A 13,014-nucleotide genomic window follows, 5' to 3' on the forward strand; every position below is an offset into this window, starting at 1 on the left:
CCTTGCACATGCTAGGAAAGCCAGCGAAGTGTTAACGAGAAACAGGGGCAGAGGCCAGAGCATCATGGACATGGGTGGGTGGCCTCATCTCTCTAGGATTTGGGGCCATGCTTATCTTCTCTGAGTTATTCCAATTTTAGCATATGGGCTGCCAACGCAAGTACTCAGCCTTGCATTTCCTCCTTTCCCATGATAAGAGCACCTCAGGGTGGAGAGGGCTTCTGATTCTAGGAGATTGGAAGAAATACCTAGAGCAGAGCCAGCTCACCCAGATTAGACCATCTTCAGCCAGTGCCCGGCTAGCTCCCAGGAGCCACAGAGCTCCTTTCACTGACATTCCACAGTACGTTTTGTTAAGCACCATTATCATGGTCATAACTAACCAACACAGAAAGAATTATAAATAAGAAGCTATCAGGCACTACAGTGATGGTAATAACAAGAGTTGCTGGAATATGAGTCAGGCACTTCTTAGACCTCATGCTGATACACTCCAGGCATTGTTCTCCTCCTTCTCCTTTCCTCCTGGCCTTCACGATTGGCCACCACTTAGTAAATGAGGAGATCCCAGATAATGATTTTCCCATTGGCATTCAAGGACCTACCCTAAGGATGCCTCATCCTTGTCAACTTAAATATATATATAATTTTTATTTATTTATTTATATGAGAGAAAGAATGAGAACACCAGGGGCTCAAGCCACTGCAAATGAACCCCAGATGCATGTACCACTATGTGCATCTGGCTTATGTAGGTACTTGAGAATTGAACCTGGGTTCTTAAGCTTTGAAGGCAAGTGCCTTTACTGCTAAGCTGTCTCTCTAGCCCTCAACTTTAAAAAAATGTTTTAGATTTTTTTTGGGGGGGGGTTCGAGGTAGGGTCTCACTCTAGCCCAGGCTGACCTGGAATTCACTATGGAGTCTCAGGCTAGCCTCAAACTCATGGCAATCCTCCTACCTCTGCCTCCTGAGTGCTGGGATTAAAAGCGTGCATAGATTTATTTTTTTAATTTACTTATTAGAGACAGAGAGAAAGGGAGAGAGAGAGAGAGAATGGGCACACCAGGGCCTCCAGCCACTGCCAACGAACTCTAGACACATGCGCCACCATGTTGTGCATCTGGCTTACGTGGGACCTGGAAAATTGAACCTAGGTCCTTAGGTTTCACAGGCATGTGCCTTAACTGCTAAGCCATCTCTCTAGCCCAGTCCTCAACTTTTATTGCTTGTAGAGTAACCTCATGCTCAAATCCTACTTGGGAATTTTGAATTTTCCCCTTATGGCACAGAAGAAGCCATTGTCCAAATGCCATCTAATCTCCAGGCTCTTGGACTAAAATCAGGCCCAAGTTCAAACAACAAAGAAAGAAGCTAAATATCAAAGACAAAAGAGTATTTAAGAAGAAGCCCCTTGTCTCCAGCTAAAGCTATTTTCACCTCCCTTCTATCACCATCACCGGAAAAACAAGAAAAGTTACACAAATCCAGCAACTAAGTGAGAAAGAAGGACATAGAACTGGACATTTTAAAAGTACATTTTTGAGGTAGGGTCTTACTCTGTCCCAGGCTGACCTGGAATTCACTATGCAGTCTCAGGGTGGACTCGAACTCATGGTGATCCTCCTGCCTCTGCCTCCCGAGTGATGTGATTAAAGGTGAGCACCACCATGCTGGGAAATTTTTAAAATTTTTTAATTAGATTTTTTAATATTTTATTTTTACTTATTTATTTGACAGAGAAAGAGAGAGAGAGAGAAATAATGAGTGTGTGTGCCAGGGTCTCCAGCCACTGCAAATGAACTCCAGATGCATGCGCCCCCTTGTGCATCTGGCTAACATGTGTCCTGGGGAATCAAACCTGGGTCCTTTGGCTTTGCAGGCAAACACCTTAACTGCTAAGCCATCTCTCCAGCCCCAATTTTTTCAATTTTAAAAAAATATTTTATTTATTTGCAAGGAGAGGGAGAGAGAGAGAGAACACACCAGGCCCTCTAGCCTCTTCAAATGAACTCCAGATGCATACACCACTTTGTGCACCTGGCTTTTTGTGGGTACTGGGGAATTTCGTGGGTACAGGTCATTAGGCTTTGCAGACAAGCACTTTAACTGCTAAACCATCTCTTCAGCCCAGAACTTAAATCTTAGTTTTTAGTGGTTACTCTTTCAATAGATATACCCCAAAGCAGAAACTGGATAAGACCATCTTGGAACTTCAAATTTCCCAACATCAAAGATGCAATAAATCTTTGGATAAAAAATTTAAAAAAATCCAGCCAACTCATGAGTCACAAAGCCCCCTGAGAGGTCTCTCTGCATTGGATCCCTGACCCCATGAAGGCTTGAAGGTTGATTCCATCCCTAAATGTCATCCAGCCTAGCCTGGAAGTCCCCATACTCATGTCCAAAGAGGGCAGCCCTGGGGTGGGAAGACCAGTCAAGTCCTACAGCCACAGCTGGCCAAGCTTGGAGCAAGAATCCCTGGTGTTGGGGACCTGATGTCTAGGGGAGCCAAGAGGAGGAGTGTAGCAGTTATCTACTTGTTACTGGACATGGCACCCCACCCGGAACAGCTCAAGGGAGGAAAGGGTTGATTTCACCTTATAGTCTTGAAGAAAAGTTTCTTCAGAGCAAGAAAAGCAAAGCAAGCCTGAGCAGGAAGCCTGGGTCCCATCTTCACATCAGTGGGAAAGGAGGAGTCTAACTACGGGGCTCAGAGGTGGGCTCCAACACCGCCTCCAGCAAGGAGCCATTTCCCAAAGGTCTCACAACTTTGGAGACCACGTATTCAAACCACACGAGCCTAGGGGGACATCAAACCACCACAGGTGGGGCTAGAGAGATTGCTCAGGGGTTCAGGTGCTTACCTTCAGGCCTAACGACCTGAGTTCCATTCCCCAATACCCACGTACACCCAGCTGCACGCCTGAGACCCATCTGCGGTGTCTGGAGGTCCTGTCCTGCCCATTCTCTCTGTCTCTCTTCTACATCTCTCTGCTTGCAAATAAACAAAGGCAAAAATAATTAAAAGAAAACCCGCCATACGTGTAAGGAAGGTTCTCTGCAGAAGTGCTGGGAAGGACTGACTTTGCTACCCACTGACCGGATCCCAGCCCATTGCTGTCAGAAGTTTCCTTCTGAAGCTTTTTCCACTTCTTGGGCCTTGATTGCCTTAATTGTAGAACCCGCAACCCCCCTCCCCCATGTGGGAAGTATGGAAGCTCTCAAATGTCATTTCCCTACCCCATCGTCCCATGGGGTGGCAGTCTGGAGAAGGAGGAAACTGAGCCTAAGGTCGTTTCCATCCGAGCCACCAAAGCCACTCCTGGCAGGCGCCACTGCGCAGTGGTCAGCGCCCCAGCTATCCCTGAGCTCTGTTCCCCAGTTGTGTGACCTTCACCAGGGTCCTTTACACCACCGAGCTTCTCGGCTCTTCAGAGGGTGCTACAATAGAGAAGTATTTACTGAACAGTAGCTGTTAAAAGACTGGGAAACTGCGCAATGGGTCTGAATCGCGTAGTGTGAAGAGGAAGATGGGATCTCTACTTGCTGGCCGGCAATCGCTCAGTATAACGGGGCCTTGCCCGAGGGTCTGTCTGCTAAGCGCGCTGTCTGCTCCTCTATCGCTGCCTGTAGGCACCTTGGCCCCATTCAGGGTACCAGAAAGGAAGGGTGTAGTGGGCTCGAAAGGCCTGCCAGGAGTGGGCGGTGTGTCTGGCTCTGTCATATTTGGCCATCACGCCGCTGGCTGCAGCTTTCATGTTGGGCTATATTTACCGCCACCGCTCTGTCTGATCCCTGCCCAGCGCCTCCCCGGCTCCCGGGGCGCCCTTATCACGGGGCTGGACGCCTTATCTCTCGGCAAGGTTCAGGCAGCATTTCGCTTTCAGTTCGGAAATCGGACTTCAAATGCTGTCTACGTGACAGTCTGGGCTTGCAGTCCTCTCCCTGGTCCTCTCACCTAGGTCCCTGCCTCCCCACCACGGCTCAAAGGGAGCTTCCTGAAAAGACTTGAACCATCCTCTGACCACCTGAACTTTTCCCCAACTGGCCAAATACTGTTGTACAAGGGTCGCGTGATGAGCCAGAGGACCACCCTTTTCTTACCAAGGAAACCATCAAGGTTTTCCCCAACTGGCCAGATACTGTCACACAAGGGTCATACAATGAGCTGGAGGGAACCACAGCCCTCAGAGGACCAGACTTTTCTTATCCAGGAGACCACTGAAGTTAGCATCATCCTGGAATCTTTCTTCCAGAAGCTCAGAGCTCCCCAGGGAAATGCAGAAAACCCTTTCTGGAGCTCTGCTTTCAGGGGCAGCATGGTCCCCTGGTCCTCCATGGTGACTCAATCATTCGTCTTTCTTCTCTGAACTCTGAGCCGACAGATGAGGCACAAACGGCCTTGGTGAGCATCAAAGCAAAGCAGAGGCCTGAGTGGCCCTAAGCACAAGAAGCAGAGGCGCCTGTAGTTTTCTAGAACTCCTGCCCACGCGTGTAAACTCCTCCCAGAGCCTGGGCGGTTACCTGTCCTCACAGCTCGCTGAAGAGGGTTGCCTTTGAAGCCAGTGGTAGGGCACTGAATGCCTCCAGAGCAGCGGAAGGGAGAGACTTGAAAGAACTACTCGATGAAAGGATCCATTCTCACCACCAGGGAGGAGGCAGAAACAACCAGAAAGTCACACTTCTGCTTGCAGGGTCCTTGGCTCCCCAACAATATGGCTTGCCATGTTCCTGCGGGATGGACAGAAGGCTGAGGAACAAAGCCCTTCTCTCCTTTCTTTGCGTGTGTGTGTGTGTTTGTGCGGTGGGCAGCATGTACGCTCGTTCATGTGTGTGCGCATGGCTAGGCATGTGCAGAGGCCAGAGGACAACCTCCCATGTCCTTTCTCAGGGACACCATCCACCTTTTCTTGAGACAGGGTCTCTCATCAGCCTGCAGCTCACCTAATTAGGCTAAGCTGGCCAGCAAGCCCTAGGGACCCTTCCTTCTCTGCCTTCCCAGCCTGGAATTACAGGCACTTTCCTGGTACTCACATGGAATCACCTTGGATTATCTGGGGGACTCTAAATCCAATGCTAAAGGTCTTTGTGGTTTACAGAGGAACATGTGAACATACAGAGAGGACTGTGTGAGGACAGAGGCAGAATTCAGTAATGCAACCACAAGCCAAGGGATTCCGTAAGCCACCAGAAGCTCAGAAGCTAGAAGGACCCACCTGCAGAGCCGCTGGACAGAGCACAGTCCTGCCCACACCTCCTTTCCAACTCCCAACTCCAGGGCTGGGAGTGAAGATGCTGTGACCACTTTGTGGTCATTGTTAGAGCCACCTAGCAAACTAATCCTAGTACACTGAGCAAGTCGTCCCACAGAGAGAAATGGAAAGAAGCCAGCAGAGGGCCACTGTGGGGATGAAGCAGAAATGAGGACTTGTGACCCCAGCCTGGTGCGTTGCAGGGGCTTGGAAAATGTTGGTCATTTGTGTGTTCTGAAGGAACTCTGGCTCTACAAGGAATTTCTGAGTGGGACCCTGGAATGTGAAGGCATAAAGGGGATGCCCACACATCCACCACTTCAACCACAGCAACCTGTGGCATCCCATCAGAAGGCCTTTGGGCTTCTAGACAAGAATGAATTCTATGAGGGTCAGACAATTCAAGTTCACAGCATATGTAAGGTAATATTGGTTTGCATTTAGGCATCTAGTCTGAGTAACTAAGTAACCAAATGCCAGCCTCTAATTGAGAATTATTCTTTAAAAGCTATAGGCATCTACAGTAACTCCTAATGTAGGGGGTTTTCAAAACAAAATAAAGCTTGCACTGGAAAGATTGTTCAGTGACTAAGGTGCTTGCCTTAATGACCTAGGTTCAATTCCTCACTACCCACATAAAGTCAGATGCAAAAAGAGGTGCGTGCACCTGGAATTCTACTGCATCTGGAGTTCCACAGCAGCAGCTGGAGGCCCTGGCACACCCCTTCTCTCTCTTCTCTCTCTGCTTGCAAATATATGTTTTACAAAAACAACGTTTTGGTATTTGCTTACAAATCCTGGCTTACAGCCTGGATTCGATTCCCCAGTACCCATGTAAAACCAGATGCACAAAGTAGCACGTGCATCTGAAGTTCATTTGCAGAAGCAAGAGGCCCTGGCATGTCCAAACACACATTCTGTGTGTGGGGGTGGGGCGGGGCATGTGTTTGCCAATAAATAAATTCATCTTTAAAACCAAACAAACAGGTGCTTACCGCTGGCAGATGGAGGAGAAACCTGGGGAAAATCAGGACACATCAATACATCAAGAAGAGAGCTGAGTGTCTCCCGTGAGATGACTCACCTGCCCCTCATCTTGCCGAGGCCCAGAAGTCACTACAGAGGAGGTGATGACAATGAATACTGCTCTCTCAGCCTGAAAGCCAGTTGCAAGAAGATGGTGACAGACACTGGGGTCTCTCCAACCTCATCAAAATAGAGATCCAAAGGCTACAGAGAAAGCAGCACCGAATCAGAATCTCAGGGAACATTTCAGAAGAGGGAGCAGAAAGATTATAATAGCCTCGGGGTGGGTAGGAATAGCCTGAGGCACCCTGCCAGCTTTTCCCACCCCCCAGAGACTGACTGAGGCATCTTGGTCCCTTCAATAAATACAATAAACCCATCAAAGAAGACCATCAGTATTGGTGGGGTGTGAGAGGGTATAAGGGTACAATATTTTTTATTTTAAAAATTAATAAATCAATTAAAAAACAAACAAGCAACAACAACAACAACAAAACCCCTAGCTGGGTATGGTGAAGCCTGCCTTTAACCCCCACACTCTGGAGCCAGAGGCAGTTCTGGGCCAGCCTGGCTACGGAGGGAGTTCTAGGTTCGTCTGGACTACAGTGAGACCCTGCCTCAAAAAATATAAATAAATAAATAGAAAACAAACAAAACAACATAAACAATTTTTATTTAGAAAGACTCATAGACTTCAGCAGGGTGTGTGTGTGGGGGGGGGGAATGGCTCAGTAGATACAACCCTCGCCACTCAAGCTAGGGTACTTGAATTTGAACCCCAAACCCCACATAAAAACTGAAGCTCTGGTGGCTTCTGGAACCTCAGTACTCTAAAGCCAATGTGAGGTGATAAGGAGGGATAGAATCTCTTAACGCTCATGGCAAGTACAGCCATAAAACCAAAGCAATAGCAGATCAAGAATCAAAGCAAGAAGTTCTGCCTCAAACAAGGCAGACAGGCACAACAGGGCCTACCTCAAAGTTGCCCTCTGACCTCCCCACACACAGCCCCGCTCACAAACTTACACACACACAAAATAAAATGAAGACATAATCATAGACTCATAAGAAGCGACAAACTAGAACATAGGGGTTCGTGTGCTCTTTACCTGGCTTCCCTCCATGTCACATATGTAGTCGTGTCCCCTAACAAAATCTGGACAGTGACGATTATTTACTTCTAAATGATAAGATTATATCACCTAGTGACACCTTAACCATCTTAGTTCGTGTAAGTACATTTAAGATGTTTTCACCAAGTCAGAAAGTACCCATGTTAAGTGACAGGTCGCCACAGCTGTAACCCAGCATCAGAAGGAAAAAGAGGGGCCGGGGACATTGCTCAGCAGGTAAGGCGCTAAGCATCAGGACCTGAGCTCGGATCCTCAGAACCCATGTCAAATGCCAGGTCTAAGAATATACTTTCAGGGGTAATTTCTACAGTCTGTAAAAGGCCGGCTATGGGGCTAGAGAGATGGCTCAGTGGTTAAGGTGCTTGTTTGCAAGACCTGACAGCCTGGGTTCAATTCCACAGTATGCATGTAAACCAGATACACAAAGTGGTACAAGGGTCTGGAGTTTGTTGCAAGAAGCCCTGGCATGCCCATATTCTTAAAAACAAATACTTGCTGAGGTAGCATTCACCTATAATCCCTGTGCTGGGGAGGTGGTGACAGGCAGATTCCTAGGGCTTACTGGATAGCTAATCTAGTATGAATTAGTGAACTTTATGTTCAGAGACAGACCCAGTCTCAAAAACTAAGATGGAGGCTGGAGAGATGGCTTAGTGGTTATGGTGCTTGCCTGTGAAGCCTAAGGACCCAGGTTTGATCCCCCAGAACCCACATAAAACACATGCACATGGTAGTGTATGCGTCTGGAGTTTGCTTGAGGTGTCTAGAGGCCCTGGTGTGCCCCTCCTCTCTCTCTCCCTCCCTCCCGATCTCTCCATGTATATGCCTCTCCCTCTCTCTCTCTCTCTCCCCATGTATACATATATCTGCCCCTTTCTCTCTCAAATAAATAAATAAAAATAAAAATATTTTAAAAACTAAGATGGGCACATGGTTTGATTGCAGGACATTCAGAAATCAAACTGGAACTGAGCTAGAAGCCTCTCTCCTGCTGTCTGGCTGTCAGTGCTGGAAGGTGCTATGCAGGCTGCTGGGGTGGAAAAGTCATCAGCCGTCTTAGCCAGCAGTACTACACAAGTGATCAGTCAAGCAAGAGGTGTCCAGTGGGATGACCGTTAGGGAGAACCAACTGCCCTCTGATTGGATGTGAGGCCTGCTCCATGGGAGGGACTCCACACCCGCATCCACAGCATGCATCAAAGTAGTGTATGCGTGGTATTGAGTTAGATGATTTGGTTTTAAAAACTACATGGTTTGGCGACTTGAGTTTCATAAAATATCATTCACTGGATTTGTCTCAAGACCAGGACAGAACTTTCAGCGCTTTCTGAAATGGTCCTACACATACTTCTGACATTTTGGGCTATGTATTTATGTGAAGCGGCATTCTCAGCACTGATGACTACAAACTGAAAACATTGATAACTCTGAAAAACATGTAAGATGCCCTGCATCCTGCAGTATCAGATGCATGGCCAAGATTTAGCTCTTTATGCAAAAATTAACAGCACATTCACTTTACTTGTATTCATATTTGCTTTTGTCTTTAGTAAGTTATGAAATTATATGTATAACAGTTGTGACTCCTTTTTGGGGTGTTTATTTATTTATTCATTCATTCACTTACTAAGAAAGAGAAAGCGAGAGAATGGACATTCCAGGACCTCCTGCCACTGCAAGCGAATTCCTGATGCATGCACCACTTTGTGCTTTAAGTGGGTCCTAGGGAATTAAACCCAGGCTATTGGGCTTTGCAAGCAAGCACTTTAACTGCTGACCCATCTCTCCAGCCAATTATGCCTTTTTCAATATGGTGACACCAGTGGCTGATATCTTGCTTTTGTTTTTGTTTTCAATTTGTTTTGTTCATTTTTTATTTATGTATTTGAGTGCAACAGACAGAGAAAGAGGTAGAGAGAGAGAGAATTGGCACGCCAGGGCCTCCAGCCACTGCAAACGAACTCCAGACGCGTGCGCCTCCTTGTGCATCTGGCTAATATGGGTCCTGGGGAATCGAGCCTCAAACCGGGGTCCTTAGGCTTCACAGGCAAGCGCTAAACCGCTAAGCCATCTCTCCAGCCCTGATAGCTTGTTTTTAATTCTGCCAACTCTGAGCCATTATGGTGGGCTTCCTGTGGGATGTCCAGAGGAACAGAGAAGAGAGGAGACGAGCAGGGAACTGGTCCTGGGGTAGAAGGACATGAACATGACAGTGTTTCCAGCTTCTGGACTCCTGGCTGTCACAATTTTAATGAAATATTTCAACTATTACAGAAGGAAGAAAAGCAGTTTGCCACTGAAAATGGTGATGTGGGCAGTGGGAACAGCTCGGGGGCAGAGCTTATGCTCAGCATGTGCCAGGCATGGGGCGATCAAATGTTCACCAGCAGAGAGTGGAAAGAAGAAAGAAGATAGCAATGTTTCTATTACAAATCATAGTAAACAAGAGGAGTTTCATGGCTCCGTGAGGCTTAGTGAAAACATTCATCACTTCTTCATATTACATAATTGTGTTTTTACACTAGAATACAGAGTACAAAATGTATTTAATATGAAAGGTGAAGAAAATGATTTTTAAATATCTTAATGAGAATTTACATCAGTGAATGGAACTATTTGGTTTTTATTACTTATTTACTTATTCATTTTTTTTTTCTTTGCAGCATTGGTACCCAAGGTCTGTCTCATGCATGCTAAATAAATGTTGTAGCACAAAGCTCTACCCCTGTCCTCTAAATATGTCAATATCTGTGGTCAGTCATGTCAGTATCTGTGGTCAGTGAGAATCTACAATCCCTTCCTCTTTTAATCATGACAGCTTCCAGTTCTTTTTTAATTTTTAAAATAGTTTTATTTATTATTTGTAGAGAGAGAGAGAGAGACTGTGTGTATCAGAATGCCAGGGTCTTTTACCACTGCAAAAGAACTCCAGATAGGTGACTTTATGTGGGTACTAGAGAATTGAACCCAGTCCATTAGGCTTTGCAAGCAAGCACCCTTAACCACTGGGACATCTCTCCAGTCCTGTGAGCTTCCAATTTTTAATAAACATCATTCAAAAGGTTTTGTTTTTATAAGTGTGATTTTGGGGGGAAATAAAACGTGTTTTGCTACTTTAATTTTTTTCTAATGATCAAAATTACATGGAAAGGAGCTGGAGAAATGGCTTAGCAGTTAAGGCACTTGCCTGTGAAGCCTAAGAACCCAGGTTCAATTCCCTACTACCCATGTAAGCTAGATGCACAATGTGGCACGTGCATCTGGAGTTCGTTTGTCATGGCTAGAGGCCCTGGAGTGCCCATTCTCTTTCTGTCTGTCTGTCTGTCTGTCTATCTATCTATCTATCTATCTATCTATCTCAAATAAATAAAAATAAAATATTAGTTGCAATAAAAGATGCTATGTACATAACATATGTAAATTTGACTATTCAGCTATCTTATGTAACTGGGATTATACAATATTTCTCCTTTTGTGTATGTCTTTAACTTCTAAATTTTTATTTATTTATTTACTTACACATGTGTGTATGGGTATGAAGGGGCTCTTGCTGTTGCAAGTAAAGCTTGTGCTACTTTTAAATTTATTTATTTGAGAGAGAGAAAGAGAAAGAAATAGGCAGATAAAAAGAATGAACATGCCAGGGACTCTAGCCACTGTAAATGAACTCTAGATGCCTGTACCACCTTGCACATTTGGCTTATGTGGGTACTGAGGAATCGAACCTGGGTCCTTAGGCTTCACAGGCAAGCAGCTTAACCACCAAACCATCTCTTCAGCCCTTGTGCTACTTTTTATTTTGAGGTAGATTTCACTCCAGCCCAGGCTGACCTGGAATTCCTTGTGCTAGTTACAAAAAATATCTTATTTATTTATTTGAGAGAGAGGGGAGAGAGAGAGAGAATGGATGTGCCAGGGCCTCTAGCCATTGCAAACGAACTCCAGATGTATGCACCCCTTTGTGCACCTGGCTTTACATGGGTACCAGAGACTTGAACCTGGGTCCTTTGGCTTTGCAGGCAAGTGCCTTAACCACTAAGCCCCTCTCCATCCCTCTTTGATGTATATCTATATGTCTATATTTTCTGTACCCAAATTCAGTCAAATGTGTATCAAAAATATTCAAGAAAAAAAGGATTTCTGGACTGACCTGGATAGAACTTGTACACTGCACTGGGCATTATAAGTCATCTAGAGAGGGTTTAAAGCAGATAGGAGGCTATGTATAGTGTAATCTAGTAACTGCTACACCAGTCACGTAAGGGGCTCGGACATCTGTGGATTTTGGCATCTAAACAGGGACTGGAGTCCAGCACTCACAAGGTGGAACAGCAGGGCCAATGGGTTCAAGGCTGGGCTAGGTTACATAGCATGTTCCAGATCAGCCTGGGCTACATAGCAATATCTTGTGCTTCAAAAAGAAAAAAAAAATCAAAAATCAAGAGTCACCATCCCAGGAGCTAAGGAATTGCAGACCAGAGCCAAATATGAGGCCAGTTTGTAAATCTCGTATCTCCACTCAGCTCTTTCTCTCTACACCTACCCTGCTTCTAGAATGTGCTGGCGTCTTAGCAGGCCAGCTTGGCCCCTCTACTGCCTCCTCTGGGTGTGGGTGTACAGGGAGGAGGGGCTGTGCTTTGTTCCTGTTTTCTGCACGTTGTTCAGCTGCGTTTCTTCTTTTTCTCCTGACTCTTTCCTTCTGCATCTTCTTCTCCCCGAGAACACGGTCAGTTCTGGTTTGCAGGAATTCTGAGCCTCAGCCTCCAGAGAGACGGAGCTCTTCCACACTAGCTGTTAGCACACCTCCACCTCTTTCTCATCAGTCTATCTTTTTTTTGTTTGTTTGTTTGCTTGCTTGTTTGTTTTTAATTTTTTTTTTTTTGAGGTAGGGTCTCACTCTAGCTCAGGCTGACCTGGAATTCACTATGTAATCTCAGGGTGGCCTCGAACTCATGGCGATCCTCCTACCTCTGCCTCCTGAGTGCTGGGATTAAAGGCGTGAACCACCATGCCTGGGTCTTCAGTCTATCTTTAGTCAAAAGCCCCCATCTTCCTGATTGTTTTTTCTCTTTTGTTCCCACAGCTCCAACTTCTACCCACTTTCCCTTACTCTACTTTCTCTATATGAGTGCAATACTAATTACTTGTTCAGCATGAGGATTTTTCCTTTGTTTTCTTCTCCTCTCACAAACCTGCAATAGTTAGACATCTGTAATGCAATATTGTCAGTGTTCCCTTAGTCCCCCAAATGATTAGCATTTAAGAGGTTTCTGTTTTCTGAGAGACTGTCACTGTTCTTATAGTGGGTCTATGCCAAGGTCGTGACTGTTGTTCAAATACGCGTGGTAGGACTTAGGAGTTCCTTGGGTATGTGACCAGCAGTAGTCTAGCTGGGTTATATGCTTGTTCTGTTTTTGGTTGCTTGAGGGGTTCTTTTTTCAAGGTAGGGTTTTGCTCTAGCCCAGGGTGACTTGGTATTCACTATGTAGTCTTAGGTTGGCCTTGAACTCACAGTGATCCTCCAATCTCTGCCTCCCAAGTTCTGTGATTAAAGGCATGTGCCATCACGCCCGGCAATTTTTGATGATGTCCATGGTGACTA

The sequence above is a fragment of the Jaculus jaculus genome, chromosome 6 (assembly GCF_020740685.1).
Source record: "Jaculus jaculus isolate mJacJac1 chromosome 6, mJacJac1.mat.Y.cur, whole genome shotgun sequence".
NCBI lineage: Eukaryota > Metazoa > Chordata > Mammalia > Rodentia > Dipodidae > Jaculus > Jaculus jaculus.